Raw genomic sequence first — 21,020 nt, forward strand, 5'->3', positions numbered from 1 at the left:
TACTGTGTTTGGTCACTTAATGACAGATCTCTAGAAGTGCACATCTTAGTGTGAGACAAACCAACCTTTCAACCCATAGACTCTGGATCAATTTCTTTTAAATAGTGAGCAAACACTGTGTGTATGTGTGTAATTGCTTTTGAAAGAAACACAAATGCCTGGAATTGCTTTGGGAAATTAATTGCACATGCACTCACACCCACACACAAGAGATGTTACTAAAGGTTAAAATCTCTGACTTTTCATGACAGAGAGCCTTAAAATTAACTGGGACTCTAGCAATTATCTGAGTGCTTCACTGAGGTTTTAGGAGGGGAAGAAAAGCCCGAGTTTACACAGCAAGTTATAAGTCAGGGTAAGAACCCAGGTCTTTTCATTCCTTGTCCAGGGGCACATGAATTCTTCCTTCTTCCCTCTGTTCCTTCCCTCCCTCCTAAGTTCAAGTTTCTAGTTCAAGTTAGCTTACTGGCTCCCTCACTTTCTTTAGGCCTCTGATCAGCTCTCCCTTTATTATGTCAGAACTTTCCTGAGCACCCAACACAAAAGAACACCTCCACCAGCCATACTTTTTATTCTCCGTAGCACTTGCTCCCATTCGTTTATTGCTTGACTCCTCCAATTAGAACATAATCTTCATGAGAGAAAGGACTTGGTTTTGTTCACTGTAGATCTGCAGCACCTACAACAGTGACTGGTTCATAGTAGGTGCCCAATCAATGTCTGCTAAATGAATGGAGGAACATCTACTAGTGAGAGGCAGAGGCTGCAAAAACAAGAGTGAACAAAAAACTTCTGTGCCTACCCCCATTCTGGCCTAGTGGAGAAGGAGCCTTACATTAGTAATCACATATTTGTGATAAATTCGACAGAAGACATTACAGAGCGTCACATGAGTGCACAACAAAGGGTCTCGGCTTGGTCTGGGAGACTTACGACAATTGTAGGAAAAGACCACATGCACACTATGTGTAATCATTACTGAATACAGCTTATGGAATGTATTCATCCGAAGTAATATTTGAATGATGTTTTGTCAAACAAATTTGATTTGGTTGCTGGGTTGATTTTTCGGTAGAGACTAGGTCAGTCTGAATAGGCTGTGTCTGGTTAAGATTTTAGTGATGGCATGATCCTCTCTGTAGGATTGCGTGGAGATACAGTTTATGGTGCTTATTATAAGCTGTGGAATCTACACTTGATTCGCTGGATGTTTTTTGAATAAATTTATTCTGAAGGGAGGGCAACACTGTAATGAAAATCTCCCTTGGGGAAATGCATAGTTGGGGGAGAAAGCCGGCTAGCTACCAGTGTGGCCACATGATGTCGCTGTTGCTTAAAAATGCAGGGGAACAAAACCCATCTTTTGTGAGGTCCAGTTTATGAGGGAAGTATCAGGAAAATGGAAAACTGTTTTTTGTCCAATAAGAGGAATACATCTATACACTTAAAATAGATTTCCAACCATAAAAACACCTGGCCTATTCCCCAAGGAATATTTTACTTTTTTATTTTTATGTTTACTTTACTCAGCAATATCAGATCTATTTTGTTCATACCTAGTGATTTCTTCTGAAGAATTTAGAGCACCCTTATGTCTGACATGTTACATGTCCTCAAAGAGATTTAAAATGTAAATGTTTCATAGAAACCCTATAGAAACTGGAAGTATAAAGGTGGCATATTGTGAATGGAGTGTGATCACTCCAGCTTTCTGTACCTGAGGTCATTTCTTAAGATGGTCACCTATAAACATAGATTACACCTATCCACATTTCCCAAATCAACCTGGTTTATTTAAAATTTGTTCATTGCCTTTTTAGAACTTTCTTATTTTTGTTCCTTTTTTGGCTTCTTAGTGAATTTCTATGTTATTTTTAAAAACCATTTCAATAATTAATTTTGTCCCTTTTTAAGTTCATTCATTCCTCAAACATTTCCTGGCTAGCTGTTATGTGTGAGGCCCTGCTCCAGGTATTGTAGAAGACAGAAAGTGCATGAGTATATCATCTCCCAATATAGGGCTCTTACAACTTGTAAGGTTGTAGGACCAACTCACAAAAATAATAAACTGAATGGTTCATGCATGTCTTACTGTACAACGGACCCAGTGCCAAGCTCTTTACCTGCATCTCATTTAAATATCATTACACCCCTCATTAACCCCATTTCACAGGTGGGAAAATTGAGATTTAGGAAGGTTCAATAATTTGCTGAAGGCTAAACAGCTGTGTGTGCTGGCGCTGATATTTGAATCCTGGTGCATTTGGCCACAGAGCCTGAGCTATGCTTTACTTTCAGTAATACTAGGCAAAATAAGGTGGATATTAAAAAATAGAGATTCAAATGCTATGGGACAAACTATCTGGAGAATTTCCATGGAAGAAGCAGCATTTGAGTTTGGCTTTGAAGGATGAATAAAATGTCCCCTGGTAGAGATGAGAAGGAAGACTCAACCAAACAATGGTGTAGCCTTCATCCTGATACACTCATATTTACAAGCTAAACTGGCAAGGGGTCTTGGTTCCATGGAACATGACCCGGAGAAGAGAGAATGTTGCAGGAGGGTTTTGCGACATTTGCCTGGGTGTGACTCCATCACTCTGTTCACCTCCTATTGGCCAAAACTAGACACATGGTGCTGGCTAAGTGCAAGAGGGTTGGGAAATGTAGGGAACAGGTGGAATGTGCGTGAACGCTCTGTTTCTTCCTTACTATTGTGCTGCTTCCCTGGAGGCAGAGAAGATGTCCATTGTTATCCAAACTTAATCGGTGTGTAGACGTCAGCACAGAAAGTCTTGACTCACTGAAGACTGCATGGTCACCTTGGTCATAGCTACCAAGAGAGCGTGGCATCGGCAGCTATTGACATGACATTCTTTCAAAAGCCTCCATTCCTCTCCTCCCTGCCATGCCTTTCTCTCCTTCCATGACTGGTTGAAAAGGTGAGACTTCTACAATTTCAAACGGTGTTCTTCGGCTGAAGCTTTGGACCCTTTGCAAATTAAAATAGTCTTTTATGTTGTTGTTTCTGTTAGTTTTGAGAGAGAGAAAGAAACATCAATGTGAGAGAGAAACATCGATCAGCTCTCCCCACCCCATGCGTGCCTGGATGGGGATTGAACCCTAATAGGGAATTGAACCTGCAACCTTTCAGTGTATAGGACAATGCTCCAACTGACTGAGCCACCTGGCCAGGGCAAATTAAAAGAGTCTTTAGATAAATGCCATACTAAACTCAAACCACAGGCTCAAATCTCTTTTGGAATGATAGGATAGGACTGGAGTTTTCTAGTGCAAATAAATAAACAAATGAGAAAGCAAATGAGATTTTTAAAATGACATTCATTCTCTTCTCAAGCTTGGTGTTCCCCAACCTTTTCCAGTGGAAGATCAGTATGTAGGAGGGCATATTTCTCTCATCTATCAATGTACCTCTATATAAGCCCATCAACAGTGCTGTGGAAAACAACCTAAAGACTGACACATTATCTGTGGTGAATGGGGCATTCACTTGTTTCAAGTGATATACTAGGTAACTCTCTTCCAACCAGCAAGGCTCTTACTCATGTGGAAAAAAAAATTGAAAGGAACAGCCAGATTTGGTTAGTGTCGGAGCCACATGATTCAGAGATATCCTTGATAATGACAGTTGCACAGCTGGATAATTAATCAAAGTAGGAAGAGAATATAGAGCACTCTAATGCACACAGCTCCATCCAGTCTCCACGGGATCAGGCCATCATCTGTTTATTCTCCTTTGGAATGGCTTGAGATTATTCAATTATTCAGTAGCTTCCCTTCTTGCTGTGATGGGATGTATGGTTTTTAATTGGCACCAGGGTCTTTTGGTTCCTGTGAACTTTGCTAGTCACTCTTGTGATTTCAGTCCCTGGAAGCCTCAATGTTTATCTGTATCTAGAGCTGGGCCCAAACAATGCACCTTGAGGTACCAATCAGCTTTTCACAAAGCAGCTCTGCCAAGCAATTGGTAGCAAAATCCTGACAGAAATCTGAGTTTAGTCTTGTACTTTTCCTTCCTACCTGTGTTGTTTTGGGCATAGAATATAGGATAAAAAAGTCTCTCTTTGGTATGACTTTTCTCCGTCTTTATGGTTAATTTTGTAAATGTTGTCTTTTGCTTAAGGAGACATTTTTAGGTTTTAACTTAACTGATGTACAATATTTGCCCATTAGAGTGTTTTATGAAGTGCTTTTTGAAAAAGCAATTCAATGTTTCTAATATATAAATATGATTTTTTTCAGACTCTGGAGAGAGATTATTATCATTGTTTATCCAGGGACGTTTATTCAGGGACATTTATTATGAAACAAATTACCACCTATTTTAGGGCCCTTGAACATAGTTACAGTGAAACCCTATTAAGTTGGCTGTTTTACTGTTCTTAACTTTCTATGCCCTCTGTAGTGGAATTTTTCTCCTTGAGACTCAGATTCTTCCAACCTTCTCTATTAATTAACCACAAATGTTCTTCCTCACTTTGGTCCCCGCATAGCTCCCTCAGACAATATTCTTAACACTTTCCTGTTAACTGTGTTCCTCTGTCTGATCATTTCAAGAGTAGTAACTTACCACAAGTTCAACAACTTGTTCTGGTTTTCAAGGCCCTATGTAACCTGACCTCGATAAATGACCCTGCCTTTTTTCTTGCTACCTCTCAACACCTTTATACTTCTTTCCTTCTCAGCGTCTTGACATCGAAGTGAGGCTCCTAGCACAGCAGCACCAGGGCCAGCTGAGAGCTCCTTCACATGCAGAATCTCCGGAGCTACCCAGCCCTGCTGCATTTTAATGATTCCCAGGTGGTTTCTATGCACCTTCCTTTGGGAAGCCCTGCCCAGGACATCCTGGACACATTCTTGCCTCCATGCCTTTGCTTATACTGTTCCTCCTGCCTGGAATGTCTTCCCTTCTTCCTGCCACTTAGGAGACTTTTTTTTCACCTTTTGGGGGCTGATCCATTGAACTTTCACTTTCTTCCTTGACCTTGTCATGAGGTACTTTAAAATTAAGTCTTTTTTGGGGGTTGGTTTTTGAAGATAGATCATTATGTAAAAATCACAGAGCATCAAAATTTATCTTTGAAAACATTTTAAGCTACCTACCAAATGTAACAATTATAACCTATGCTACTTGCCCACAAATCTATCCCTGGCCAAACCTTCCTTCCTAGTCAGAACACATTGCTATTTCTTTGGTTGACTACAGGATAAACTGAATGGCTTGTGTTTAGGGATCACACAGTAGAGAGAGTATGTCTCCTTGACCTCCAGGTGTGTATAGTTGAATCTGCATGCATGAAATACATGTAAGAAGTAACTTCTCTGAAATCAGGTCTGACATGTGCTCCCACTTGTGTTTTTATTGCCATGTTGGGTTGGATCTTGTCAGAGCAAATGTGAATTTCTATTTAGAAAAATATGTTTTGAGTTCTTTCGAGTTAATTGTGAACCATTCCCTTTGCACTGAAGAAAGGGTCCCAAATATTCAATGCATTAAAAAATAACAGAAGAAAAACATTTTCTAATTACAGTGAGGCTTATGTGGAATGGGAAAGAATCTGTATACAATAGGGAAACAAAACAAGAAGAGAAGGAGGAGGGGGAGAAACTCGAGAAGGAGAAGGGGGAGGAAGAGAAAAAGAAAAAAAACCTCTGTTTAAATTTAAAACAGTAGAAAAAGACATTTACGTTAGGTGAATATTGCATGTTATAGCCTTTTGATTTTATTTTATTAAATGTATTGGGGTAACATTGGTTAATAAGATTATATAAATTTCAAGTGCTAATTCTATAATATATTATCTGTATATCACATTGTGTGCTCACCATCCAAAGCCTGTTACGGACTTATTGTGTCCTCACAAAAGTTATATACTGAAGCTGAACACCCCCAGCCCTCCCAACTCCGTGACTATATTTAGAGAGAGAGCCCCTTTAAGGAGATAATTAAGGTTAAATGAGCCCATGAGTGGGGCCCTAACCTGACAGGACTGGTATCCTTATAACAAGAGGAAGAGACACCAGGTCTCCCTCTCCCTCCTTCCGCAGAGGAAAAGGCCATGTAAGGACACAATGAGAAGACCTCAGCAGCCATATGCAAGGCAGGAAAAGAGACCTCAGCAGAAAACAACCAACCCTTTGGCACCTTTACCTTAGATTTCCAGCCTCCAGAACTGTGAGAAAATAAATTTCTGTTGTTCAAGCTGCCCATTCTATGGTATTCTCTTATGGCAGCCTGAGCTGACTAAAACATCGCCTAAGATCAGCATCCTGAAGACAGAATGGATTGAAGTGTTAACCCCCAGGTCTCATTATTTTGGCTGTTGTAATTGTAGAACTGCAGTCTTATAATTCATTGTGCAGCTATTGGTCTGTCCATCTCAGCAATTGCTGCTTGTTTGATAACATTCATGAGCTGAACAGAGTGCAATTCCTTGTTAATTTTTATAGCTGTTTAGGTTTTAATTAGCCGCAGTCTCCAACTATTTCCCAATGCATTTGAGGTTTTCAAATGGATTTAACTGCCTAAATTCTGAAGAAAGGTGATCATGAAGCTGAAGTCCATAGTTTGCTCTGGCAATGATGTTATTGTGGATGTATAGTGAGAGTCTTAAATAATTGTAATTTTACTTCTTTAGCTAATAAAACGTTCTTCCAGTAAATTAGAACAGTAAGGGTAGGAAGTCTCCTATAATACAGCCTTCTCAATGAGGTGTTAAGTTCAAAGCTTATATTCTCTTTTTCCTTTAATGAAGAAAAAAGACCATTGGTGGCAAAATTCAAAGTGCTAAAATTGAAATATAAGAGAAGTGGAAAATATGAACTTGAATGTGCTTCTCCTCTAATAAGAATCAATCCAACATTCAGATTAATGATGAAAAGTGGAACTTCTCACCTGAGGAACTTGTGAGCTTAGGTTTGGCACGTGAACCTCTAAATGTTTTGTATCTCATTATAGTTTGCATCTAAGGGCTACATAGATATTTTATTAATGTTATCTTGTAGTGGGATGGGGGATGCTGTGGGGGGGGGAGTGTTACAGAGCTGGGGTCTTAGATTCATTCTCTCTAAATTGTTTTGTTTCTTTCCTGTTTTGAAATGTGCTCAGGTGGCCACATTGCTGGGGAAAAGCACTTAAATCATGTAAATGAATAAATTTATGAAGTATATCATATCACGACCCCTAGATTCTTCCACTCAAAACTTTAAGACACCAGAACTTAGTTGTTTCAGATGAGATTGGGCGCATTTGGGGTAGAATTTAGTTGTTTCAGAAGTATGAGCCTTACTGGGGCCACATGATGGAATGGAGTGAGCTTTCTGAAAATAAGAAGGTTTAGGTTTTAATTCCACTTCTACCTCTACCAACCAATGCATGATGGTTAACTTTTTGAATCACCTTGTTTGGGCCACAATGCCCAGACATGTGGTCAAACATTATTTCATTATTTTGACTGTTTCTGTAAGAGGTTTTTAAAAAATTATTATTTTGTGGATTTTTTTTGTTTTTTAAAATGAGATTAACATTTAAGTCTGTGGAATTTCAGTAAAGCAGATTGCCCACCATCCTGTGGGTGGGTCTCATCCAACCAGCTGAAGATCTGAATGGCACTAAAGGTTGGCCTCCTCAGGGCAGCAGGAGTCCCGCCAGGTGGCTTGAACTCCCATGTTGTCTCTTCTCTCAGCCTGCAGTCTGCTGGACCATGCTGCAGATTTTGGACTTGTCAGCATCTGTAATCACAGGAGCCAATTCCTTAAAATAAATCTCTTTCTCTCTGTAAACACCTCTTATTGGTTCTGTTTCTCTGGAGGATCCTGACTAATTCTATGTATGCCGGTCTCATTCTTTCTTCTCTGAGGCTCTAGTGTGTAATCTGTAAAGAGAAGAAGTAGTATTGTATAACCTTTCAGGTCTCCTAGAGAGAAAAAATAGCCTGATTTAAAAAAAAAACCCTGCTAATTTTTAAAAATCCTTACCTGAGGATATTTGTATTGATTTTAGCAAGAGAGGAAGGGAGAAAGAGAGAGAAAGAAAGAACCATTGATGTGAGAGAGAAACATTGATCGGCTGCCTCCCATACATACCCAGATATGTCCATTGATTTTTTTTAGAGAGAAAGGAAGAGGGTGAGTGAGAGAGAGAGAAACATCCATCGATTTTCTCCCGTATGCACCCCTACTGGGGACTGAATCTGCAACCTAGGTATGTGCCCTGATCGGGGATTGACTCCGCAACATTTTGGTGTATGGGAATACACTCCAAGGAAATGAGCCACCAGGCCAGGGCTAAATTCAAGGTCCAGGGAACCTTACTTTTTTACATCCCAAGAAAGGCCCAGAAAGTGTTATCCTTTTTAAGAGTTTTTAAAAAATTCATTGACTTGAGAGAGAGAGAGAGAAGGGAAGGAGTGAGGGGGGAGAGAGAGAGAAACATCAATTTTGTTGTTCTACTTATTTGTGAATTCATTGCTTGATTCTTGTATGTGCCCTGACTGACTAGGGATTGAACCTGCAACTTTGGTGTATTGGAATGACTCTCCAATCAGGTAGCCTGAGCTACCTCACCAGGGCCAGAAAGTGTTATCTTAAAAGATCAGTTTCCTTCCTAAGAAGAATTCCCTACTCTCCTCTATAGATACTCAGAACGAAAATAAAAGGTGATGTTCTTCATTGTCTTTATTGGTTTTCCTTTTTTCTTATGTTTGCATTTTCACTCACGGCAGAAAGATGGTTAATTTGGCCTGAAACACTGTTTTGACTTGTGTGCAAATTGAGCTTTAAATATCCTACCTGGGTGGCTTCCTGGTGATTAGGGAGGATCCATGGGCTGGACTTTGTGCTCTCCCCAGGAACCCATCTGACCTCTTCAAAGATTGTCTGTTGTCTTTGTTGCCATAGTGTTAGAGTGAGCAATGAGGTGCAAGATGGCGTGACTCAGGAGTACTCCTTGTGGCTTAGTCAGGCTCAGGTGGTCCTCCTTCTGCTCGCTCAGCCGCAACTCAGCTCTGCCACTATCCAGATCCTCTGAGTCTTGGCCACAGGTCTCCCCACTTCTAGCCTCTATTCCAGGGTCACCTTGCAGCTCCTCATGGCAGGGATGCTGGCCACCATTTACATCCTCCCCTGGGAGCATGGAGGGACATCTGAAGCATTCCTTCAGTGTCAACCTGAAGGCCAGAGAGACCCAAAAGCCGCGTCTCCTTTCAGTCAACATGCCACATGGCTAGTTCCGGATACCTGGGCCCCCTTGGGTGGGCAACTGGGATCCCCGGGGACTAGGGTCCTCAGATTTAACAAATACAAACACAGGTCATTCAGTTCATTTACTATTTCAGATAAACAACAAATAATATTGTAGTATGGGGCATAACTATAGTAAAAATTACTTGTTTTTTTATCTGAAAATAAAATGTAACTGAGAATTCTGCTTTTTATCTTGCAACCTTACCAAGTGGACAGTGGGGCACAGCCTCCCTCTGCCTTTGGTTTTCCTCACTTCCCGTGCGTGGAACGAGGGTCTCTGGGTAGGCTCTATAGTCTGATGAATTCCTGCTAATTTCACCCCTCCATTTGACATACAGCATTTTAAAACTATGCTTATTTACAAATTAAGATTATACTGGAAGTAGAGCTATATAAATCCACATCTCATTCACTTAGCATAGTCATTTCTTACAAAGCATGATTTTTAATGGTTAATGAATTTTGCATATGGCTTGATTTTTGACGGGGTTTGTGATGCATTAATTTAAAACCCTTATCTATTAAAGTATTGTGTTGGTACTGGGGATACAGCTGTGCACACATGACAGGAATACAGATAACAGGCATAGTAAGTAAAGAAAATGAGTTCAGCTTATGATGAGTATTGTGTGGACCACAAAACAGTAAGAGACTGTATGAGGTGGGGATGGGAAGAGGACATGTGCCCCCCACCCCTGGCCTCAACTGACTGGCCCAGAAAAAGACATGATCTAAACTGGGCCAATAAGAATCCTTCCTTGGGCAAGCGAGGTCCAGGAAGTCTCTCTGAGAGCAGTTGTTGCAAGATATAAAATGTAAGAGCTGGTGGTGGCCATACTTACCGCTACGTGGAGGAATAAGGAGGGGCCCAGTGAAGGGATGCCATTCTATGTCCCCCTGCATTGTCGTTACTGTCTGCTATTCCTTGCATACGTTGCTCTTGACTTGATGGAAAGAATAGGGCAGAGTACATATCTGAGTTTGATGTCTTGTGAAGGGGATGGCGTGGGCAGAGGATATAAGTAGTATGTTGATCCATAAACAGACCTAACCAATGGAAACAGGGCCTTGGAACAAAAGCAACTAGTAATCTGCAGAAATCCTGGGGTAGGCACTGGACTTTTTAGAAGGTGAAATGAGACTTCAGAGCATCTCATCTAGATCTTAAGAGGTATGAAAATCTTCATAATATCTAGATTAGATATGACAAGCTGAATTTCTTTTCAAAATATACTCCTTTTTTCCTGGTATCATTATTTCAATTCAGGCCTAGAGACTTTACTCAGATGATAATCTGTATTATAGTCCATCTTATCGTTTACTCTCAAAATTATTATGTCTCTTTTCTCTGGTTAACTAAAGAAAAACAACCCACCCAGAATTAAACTGAAATCGGCAACAATGTGGTTACAATCCAAGTGCACTAGTGGGTTTCTTTTTCTTCATTAGTTCTTTAGCGTCCACAGAACTGCCCCCACAAGTAAATGCTGCCTTGAAGCATTTACGTTAGAAGAAGGGGCATGTGGTAGACCTGCTGGACGTTCATGAGTATCCTGTGCTTGGTTCTTTATAAATGTCCATCAGCCTGGCTGGAGGAGTGGGACTTGTGCCCATGTACAGGTCAGGAGGTCTGGTTTCCCCACCCTGATTGGACTTGGAGTAGACACCTGACTCAAGCTGAGTCAGTCGGATTCTTTCTCTCAAGACCCGGTGGAACTCTGAAATATCTTGGGCAGTGGTGATCGCTGTGATGAAAGGCTTGCAGGTTTGGGGACCTGGATAATTGTGATACTGCACCGACAAGAGAGGATTGAGGAGGAGCAGTGTGGGGTTGTATAGAAAAAGATATTTTCTTCTTAAAATGAAGGAGGCAATAAAATCAAGAACTAATTATGTGAGCAAATATGGTACAAGTGAAAGATGTGCATTTCTTAGGAGGCAAGCATGGAGATAGATAATTATTATAAAATATCTAATAATAATGATACTTGACTATTTGTGAGATTAGGTGCTACAACTTTAAGAAACCATTTAAACAATGTCTTATGTGCAAAAAATAGATTCATACAGTTAATTCTATAAAGGGATATCTAGTATAGGGATCATCCAGATCAACCAGTACTACAAAGACCAAATCGCATTCCTGTTTATCATCTACAGGCTTACACCACCGGGACCAAATCTCCCCTTCCAGACTCACCACCCAGCTCTCTTTCTGGGTATGCATTCCACACTCTACTCACACTGAGATACTTACCATTTCTTTTTTTCTTCTTATTTTTAAAAAGATTTTATTTATTTATTTTTAGACAGAGAGGAAAGGCAGGAGAAAGAGAGGGTGAGAAACATCAGTGTGTGGTTGCCTCTCACATGCCCCCTACTGGGGACCTGGCCTGCAACCCAGGCCTGTGCCGTGACTGGGAATTGAACTGGTGACCATTGCGTGTGCAGGCTCAAGCCACTGAGCCACACCAGCCAGGGTAGACACTTGCCATTTCTTGCATTTTGTCCTGGGTCTTGGAAGATGGGTCTTGGCAAAAATGAAGTCCAAGGCTATGGTAGAGTGGGCAAGGGGAAAGTGTGCTCAGAGTTGGTCCAAGTGAAAAGCTAAAAGCTGACTCCTATGGTAGGCTCACTTAGGAGACAATGGCGATGAGCTGAGGAAGCCTATCTAGGTTCCAAGAAATGATGCCAGGCTAAAACCACAGTGTGCCCCCTTGAACCTCAAGATACTTCTACTTAAATAGCAACAGCACATACATACCATTTTCTACATATAATCTGCATAAACACATGGGTGATGTTTAGAAAAATACTTGAGAACCATTAATTCCTTGCTGCTAATGCAATTTTTGCTTGATGGGTCAGATTGAGATATGTATCATTCTCTTGTCTGTTGGTTGTCCCAGGGCTTTTTTTTCAGCTGTTTGATTCTCTACATCAACTTGACCTTCACTTGTGCATGGAATGCTGATGTCAATTACTCAATCTGACCTTACTCCATGGTTCCAAATAGCCTCTCTTTCCAATAGCTCCTCCCTCTTCTGATCTGCTATAAAATTGCCAAACTCTATAGCTCTTCTCTTTTCTCTTTTATTTAAGTTAATCACAACATACATTTAGAAAGAATACATAGTCCCTAAGACGCTGTGTATCTAATTTCTAATTTACTCCTTAAGGGCTACGCTCTCTGGGTAAATGTTACAAGCCAAATTCTCAGCCTTCAACAATATATCAAAATATTAAACAGACCTCCTTACTTTCAGGTTTAGTAAGTGCTGCTTCCTGTTTCTAAGTAACCATTTATTAAACATTAATGTTTGTAATATTTTGGTCCCTTAATATTGTTTTGTTTCAGAAGTATATTAGAAAAATCTGAGACTGATTTGAAAGTGAACATTTTTTTTTTGAGCGAGATGAGGCTGAAAGTGATTTACTCTAGAACTCACTGAATCCATAGTTAATTATGTACTTCCTTGTGACTATTCTTCTATTGTTCATTTCTTTATTTGCTTATTCATTGATTCAATATCTACCTAGTACCATCTGGCCATGAGCGAATAACTCTGGACCCAGTGGTTGCAACACAGGAACCACAGCAATAGCAAAATAAGGAGACAACATTTGCTGAGTGCTTAAAACGTGCCACACACTACACTATTTTAGATGCATTATAGCAATGTATCCTAACAACTTCATCTTACAGGTGGGAAAGTGCCATTACTCACAGAGATTAATTAATGTGGCTCAGGGTCACACAGGACATGGAAGAGATGATGTCTCGGCTCCAGATCTCTTAGGTTCCACCAGCACATACATATGGATATGACCATCTCATGGCCTGGAACAAGCCCAGGACCCTTCAACTATGGTCCAACCGGGTCTCAGCCATCATCCTCAGCATCCAGCCACCTGTGAAGATCTAGGGCAAGGGTGTACATCCAGGTGTTAGTTTCTTTTCTCTTCCTGTCTGCTCTTGGTTATGGGAGCCATTAGACCTTAGGTGGTTCTGATCCTGATGATGCACTCAACTGTATTTGCTGATTTGACTTTGACTTTGCAAAAATTTCCAAATAAACTTCACTTATTTTAAGTAAGTCCCTCTCTTTTCTTATCACATGAAATGACATCAGCTCTTGCACACTTAGCATTTAAAGATGGAGACTACAGGACCCTGAAAAAGCTTAGGGCTGCTCACTGTGGAGATCATTTCCAGCTTCAATTAAAATTCTCACTTTCCTTAGTTCATTGAGTCTGGAGATAGAGATGAAGTCAGTGTATCAAGGTGATGAGTAGTTACTCAATGTTGAACGTCTGGCCAATTTTCCATATTTTGAGCCAGATTTGGCCATTCTTTTCTTTGTTCTCAAAGGTAATAGGCATTTCTGCCCTTTCATTTCTTCCTTAAAAATCTTTCATACTTAGGAAAAAAGGTAATGAATCATGAGCAGAGTGTGCATCCCTGAAGAACGATTAAGGCTAGGTCTAGTTAGAGAAAGCTTATCGATTTGGGGAGGGAGAATCTTTGAGACTGCACCTTTTTCTATTAAATCATGAATGATATAACAATTGATGGATTGTGTTAATTTATTTAGGAAAGGAGAGAAAAGCCTGGATCTAAATTTGGAATTAAAACAATTAAACATTTAGGATGACTTGAATGACTTAGTCTGTTCAGGCTGCTGTAACCCAATACCATAGATTGGGTGGCTTTATAAACAACAGAAATTTACTTCTTAAGTTCTAGAGGCTGGAAGTCCGAGATCAAGGAGTCAGCAGATTTGGTGTCTGGTGAGAACCCCATTTCTTGCTGTGTCCTCACATGGCAGAAGAAGTGACAGAGCTCTCTGGAGTCTCTTTTATCATCTCATTCATGAGCTCCACCCTCATAATCCAGTCACCTCTCAAAGGCCCCTCCTCCAAATACCATCACAGTGGGTAGCAGGATTTAATGTGAATTTTTTTCTGGGTGGTGGGGGTGCGATGGGGGACAAAAACATCAAGTCTATAACATAGGAGGAAGAGACAATTTTTGACAAACTTTCAAAGAAAGCTATGAAGAAGGGCTCCCTCTCATGTCTGTGTTTGGGCCTGCTTCAGGGAGCTCACCCCTCTCACACAGAGACCCTCACTGCTATGTCTTAGGCAGCACCTCATTCAATTCAGGAAGAAGGGCTCTGGTGATGGACATGTCTTTGTTAATAAACCAAAATGCCACATTATTTTTCACTTACATTTCACTCACAAGAGGTTCTGTCTTAGGACCCCCTTGAGCTCCAAAAAAGGCTAGGGAAGTGAACAGGTTGCTTTTTCAGTCTATTGCAAAGACAGGAGTACATAGGGGTTGGGATTGGATGTTCTGTAAACCATGAAGAGTACCTGCCACCCCCTCCTCCTTCATTCTCTCTGCCGCCTCATGCTTAGCTCGGTGCTTAGCACAAATCTCACCTCTCCCAGAAAGACAGCTCTACTTCTTTTCTAGCCTAAAAGGCTCCCTTTGCTCTTTTAACTCACAGAGCCCTTGAGTTCATTGTCATATCTCCTTAAACAACTGGAAGACCCTGAAGGCAGGACCTGCATATATGTCTTTGCATATCTAATAGTATTTACTACCAAGCTTTGTGAACAGTAGAAATTAAACAAAAGTGATATTACAATGGTAGTCTGTCTTTACTCACTGTAAAATATTAAGCAAAATTTAATGAACATTACAAATATAAAGACTATTTCCCTGCCAAATCTTTATCTATTATTCAAACCAACTTGAAATACCGCTTAGTTCGTGAAGCCATGCTCAATTTCTCTTGCCAGCTCTAAATTGTCTCTCTTCTAAACTTTTATATTATGTGAAAAAGATACTCATAATGCCCTACTCATTTTCATTCCCTTTTTATTGAAAAGAGTTTTATTTAGAAGAATTTATTCTAGAGTGGGAAGCCATAGGTGACTTTGCCTCCTTGGCTCCTGCTGCACTGACTACAGTGGGCACCTGACCCATGTTAAGTCCAATCATATTCTTTCCCATGGAATATGTAATTGGAAACAGAGACCTAGTCATTTCAGTGGTGTTGTGTTACTGGTACTAATAAGATTATGTAGAGTTATGTTCAGAGTGGGCGCATGACATGTATTACAACCTACATATCCCACAGATATTGATTGATTGAAGGCCTAATATGTGACTGGTATCGTGTGAGGCAATAAGGAGCAAATGAACCACAATCCTTGCCCTCGCAAATCCTCTATTCTAGTGGTGAGTCTTCCTTTCAGCAATGTTCAGGCGGAATTATAGAAAAGCAGAGACTAGGAAGCTAAAAAGAAGACAGTCTACAACAAAGAGAACCAAGCAGATGGGCAAGGAACTGCAGCCCTTGTAGAGAAAGACTTGGAGATTTCAGCTCATACAGTTTCTTTGGGGTCCAGCTATATTCTCTATCACTATCTTTATTTTTATAGTTGCTACTGTTACTAGTTAACCTTTATTAAGTACTTAGTATGTTCAAAGCACTATGTTGATCTCTTGGCATGCATTTAATACTCTCAATAGCCTATCTTCATTTTATATGTGAAGAAACTGAGGCTCTGAAGTGGTAGGTGAATTCATTCAGAATACCATGTAGTAAATTGCACACGAGGAACTTGAAGTAGGTTGAACTCTGCAAAAGGCTCCCATCATATTAGTCTGTATCCCTAAAATATTCTTGTAATAAACTAGCTTTGTTGGGTGCCTATTCCTTACAGTCAACAGATACCTTAGGTATTTGGTTAATGTAGCTTAGGCTGGAGGGAGCAGGATCAAGTAGTCTTCTATGTTTTTATTATTATATAAAACCACAGGTATTTTAAATAAAATCATAGCCAAATAAACCCCCTCTTGAAAATGTTCAAAGTTAAACATTCATGTAAGTGTTTTGACTTGAATATTCATTTCTTGAGTTACGTGGCTACAATGAGGGTTGCCACTTTGTGAGCATCTGAGCTCTGGCCAGAGGAGGAGGAGGGGGGTGGGGCTGGTACAGAGTCAGTACAAAGACTGCACAAATCCTTATGCACACCAAGCACTGTCTGTAAATTCAGTAAATAATACATCCTGCACATGCTTGGACCATGTGTTCTAAATGTATGCAGGGGCTGTTAATATCAATGAAATAAAGACTTAGGTAAAGTAGTTACTGAATTCATACTAACTTTTTGTCATACAATTTCTATATCAACAGATGCTATGGAATTATATAAGAGTCTTCTTTTTTATGGAATTAAAAGTGGATCATGATCGTAAATTATACCAATGGGTAACTGAGTGTTTATAATGGGGAAGGCCCTGTTATATGTGGTTCTTAGTGACTCACTCATTTTATACGTATGGCAGGCAGCTCTTACTGATAAGGACATTCTTTGTGGAAGAACCTGATATAGTGTCACGTCCTCATTATAGTGACCAACAACCTTTCAGAGTCAGCCTGTGAAACACTGACATTTTTTTAGAAAATGAAAAACTCCTGTTCAATGACTATCCATTTCTATTTCCTAGGGCCCAGAAAGAACATCAAAGATAAGAAGCTAGTTTGATCAGATATGTTCTATTTATCTGGCTGTGTCATTGTTCTTGAGTTACCAAATCTAGTGCCTTATTCACTTCAGCTTGTCAAGTGGGTATAACATTACTTGCCCCTATATAAGGCATTAATTAACTAACACTTCAGAGCTTCTGTAGAGAGCAGGTAGTTGAGGAGTAAATGTTATGGCATAATTGAAATTATGTCTTTTAACTCCCAAAGCAACAGAAATCCACCTCCCCCTTCAATTTTGGGATTATTATTATCATCTCATTTAAGAATAGCATAGGGTTTGTGGCAAGATGGTGTGGAAGTTCTCTGGAGTTTTAATCACTAATGACCTCATCTTCAAATGGTCAATGATAATAAACAAGAAGAAGGGATTTCCAAGGGGGCAGAACATTAATAAGGTAAGATTTTAAAATTAAATTTTCAAGTTAATTAAAATGTCCAAAAGCACAATAAAACTGCAGAAAACCTGGCAAGGGAATGGCAGCAGGCCTGATTAATGCAAGTCAACTGTCTTCTGAGGGTAATAGTAATAATGATGAGATTATGGATGTGGAAGAACCTGCTAAAGAGAGATGTGATGTATGTGGAATACAAACTGCGTCCCAGTTACTATTTTATGGTGCACAATGGATCTTATTAAGGAGGAATAGCTGTAAGAATTACCACCGAATTGCTCAATAAAAGTATTGTGTAATTAACAGTGTTGTAGCAGCAGCTGGAGCAATGCCTCCCATTGATATTCCATATTCTCCATTTATTTCCAGTTTGCTAAGGGGATGTGAGTTCTAACTAAGACTGTTTATTTATCCAATCACTCAGCAAACACCCATAGAGGAGGGCACAGTGCTCGGAGATGTGAGGGGTATGATGGTGAGTGAGGCAATGCTTTTGCCCTCAGGGGCCTTATGTTCAAACAGAAGAGCTCAGATAGGACTGCCATGAACTTTAATACAATGCAGATTGTTTTGAGATCTTCCATGAGAGGTCAAAAGAGAGAGAAATTACTTATGGTAAAAGAAATATAATAAAGGCACTGAAGAATATGTGGCATTTGAGCAGGGCTTTGAATTTGATTTTGGTGAACATAATTTTCTGCTCTGTAAGTTCTTAAATATTTAAAAAAGCTATATGGTATGTAATGCCACCAAGGTACGTGAGAAACTAGGGGGGCATATTGTGGGTGATGAATGTAGTCAAACTAAATAAAGGGGGACACTAATCAGTGATATGTTGAGAGAGAGATGGTACTTGAAATGGAAGTATGCAATGTCATGCAAATAACCTTGTGCAGAGGGGACCTCAGGCATTTTGGCATCAGGCAGTTATGACTGAGCCAGACCTGTTTGACTCCAACTCTGCTTTAGGAAGTTACTCTGGCTACTTGGTGGATTTGGGGGACACAAAGCAGATCATAAAAATCATTTGGGTCGTGGCAACAGTAGAACATGATGGAAATGACGGGGACCTCAACTTACGGGACGTGTTTTGTGAAGTGAAAAGGAGAGAACAATTGTCCGTAACTCTGTACAGGATGAACTAATAAAACCTGAATGAAGAAGATCAAGCAGTCAAAGATGACCACTGGCTGAGTCTGGGTTACTAGAAAGATGGTTGGATGAATGTCAATAATGGTAGATGAAAGAGCCTTGGGAAAATAATGGTACTATATTAGTACAAAGATGATGCACCTGGGGAGGTGTTTCTCCATCATCCAGCTGAGGTCAGCCTCAGTAGGAGGCTGAATTTGACCTACTGCTTCTTAGATCCTGCAGTATTGCATTTAGACACTATCAGAATGTGCCTGTGAGATAAGATACATTGGCATGGAATAAGATGCTTTTTGGGCAGAAGATGATTTAGACATTATCCATTTGGGCATCGATGTATTTCAGGATCATTTAGAATGACAGCTGAGCTTTTCAGTCTTTGAGGTAAAGACAGGGTTGTGTTAAGCTCAGTGCTAAGGTCCTGGAAGGATTCTGGGCCAAAGATCATGACACGCAACTGATCTTTAGTTTGGAGTTTGTAAGGTCATCTTCAGGTCTCATTATTATTTTCTTTTCAGCACCAAAGAATGCATTCCAGCCTTCCTTTTTCATTGGGCTTCTATTATTCCTGGCTCTCTTTCCCCCATCCAGCTGCCTTTGCTTCCGGCATCAGGGCTGATGGGCATGGGAAGTGTTGAAGCGTGGACGCCAGCTGACTTGCCCAGAGTATGATGAAGCAGAACCACTAAAATGGAGATGAAGAATTGCCAAGAAATTCAAGCTGGGGTAGATGATAGTCTGAAGGTTCAAATCCCACGTTGGGCTTATAAACTTCATTTATTTTCAACTCCCCTGCCTCCTTAGCCACTTGTAACAGTTTTTACCAGTAAAACATAAAGTTTCTGACTATGTTACTTCTCAGATCTGTCCCTACCTCTGTAGCTCTGAGTCTTAGTCCTAGTTCAGGTCCCTGCCTCCTTTAATAAGGACTAGTACAACCTTCTGAGTGACTTTCTGAATGCTACTCTCTCTTTCAAGATATCCTGTGCACAGCGTTGTGTGTTATTTTCATTCTGAAGATTCTCAAATGTCTTTATGTCTCCTAGCTGCTCCTGAATCAGATTTAAAATACTAATCCTGGTCTTTAAGGCTCTCCATTGTCATGGCCCTCCTCAGGGGACCTTGTCACTGGCTGCAGCCCACTCCTTTTTGCTCTTGTTGGTAAACAGCCTTACTGTGCTGCATGCGCCACTTACTTAGGGCCTTGTCAGAGAGGTTGCAGGCGCCCTCCTTCTTCCTAAAATGTCATTGCTCTTCCTCTCTCCCACACATGCCTTAGATTTCTTTTCTTTTGGAGGTCTTTCTTGTTAAGATCAAGCAAGCTATTTCTTAGTGTGAGTGGCATGTATCTTTGTCACCTTCAATGGAAGTGCATTGAATGAAAGTTACCATATACTTTATTCACAGCAGGCTTGAAACTAACCTTATCCCTGTTATTAAGTTGATTGAGAGGGGTACACTCTTTTAAACACCTTCCTGATGGCCTTTTCCTTCTGTATCTTTTACTCTACTTTTTTGCTATATGAAAGGATTACTACACAATTAAGCTTGGTTTCCTAGTAAATGTAGATCCTTGAAACATGCTTTATAGGAGACCTTTCCGAAAGATACTTGGGAGATAAAAATGTTCTTTTCACACATACATATGGGAAATCCTGGATTAAGCAGAGTGAAATGAGTTTCTTTCTGGAGGATTATTTAGATAGGTTAATAACGTACATTACAGATCTCCAGGAAGGGATGGGTGTTGCATGATCCATTACAATGAGGAATAACTCACCTCTCCAGGCCAGGCCCTCCTTTGAGTCTTTTTTCCCCTATGTTTTTATTGCTGATACTATTACAGATGTCCCCATGTCCCCATTCCCCCCACTTTGCCTACCTCCTCCCAGCCCCAACCCCACCTTCCCTCTGGCCACCACCACACTGTTGGCTGTGTCTGCGGGCTATACATAAATGTTCTTTGGCTAATTCCTTCATCACCTTTCATTCACGCCTCTGTTTCTGTTTTGTTCATCAGATTCTATATATAAATGAGATCATATGGTATTTGTCTTGCTCTGACTGGTTTGTTTCACTTAGTATGATAACCTCCAAGTCTACCCCTGCTGTTGCAAAAGGTAAGAGGTATTTTTTGTTGGTTTTTTTTGGCCACATAGTACCAAGCTGTGGTACATTTCCATTGTGCAAACATACCACAGCTTTTTTATCTGCTCAGCTATTTTCACATCTTGGCTATTTTAATGAAATATAAATTTCAACAAGAGATCAAGACTGATCAAAAGAGGTGTGATTGTTGTTTTGTTTCCTACACTATGCTGTGTGGTGTATTTCTCAAGAGATACCTGGGTGTTTTTCACTCTCTGCCTGCAGGTGAGAGCCTTCAGGGCCCAGAGCCCTCAGGTCACTGTGTCTTTGCGGGAGGATGCCAGAGGAAGCGCCTCCATCCTGAAGCCATGTCACTCCCAGCACAAAAGGACAACCATCCTAAAAATGGAACTGTGGTCCTCGCCCTTGCTGTGTTCACAGGACAGAAACTGGAGGCCAATGGTGACAGTGAAACTCAACATTTTTGTCTCACTTAGGTCACTTAGAGGCAGGCCCTTCACCCCTATTCTTCGTAGAACACTTAAGAAAGAAA

This window comes from Pteronotus mesoamericanus, unplaced genomic scaffold, assembly GCF_021234165.1.
Source record: "Pteronotus mesoamericanus isolate MK-2021 breed Mesoamerican mustached bat unplaced genomic scaffold, CSHL_Meso_final contig_74, whole genome shotgun sequence".
NCBI classification, from domain to species: domain Eukaryota; kingdom Metazoa; phylum Chordata; class Mammalia; order Chiroptera; family Mormoopidae; genus Pteronotus; species Pteronotus mesoamericanus.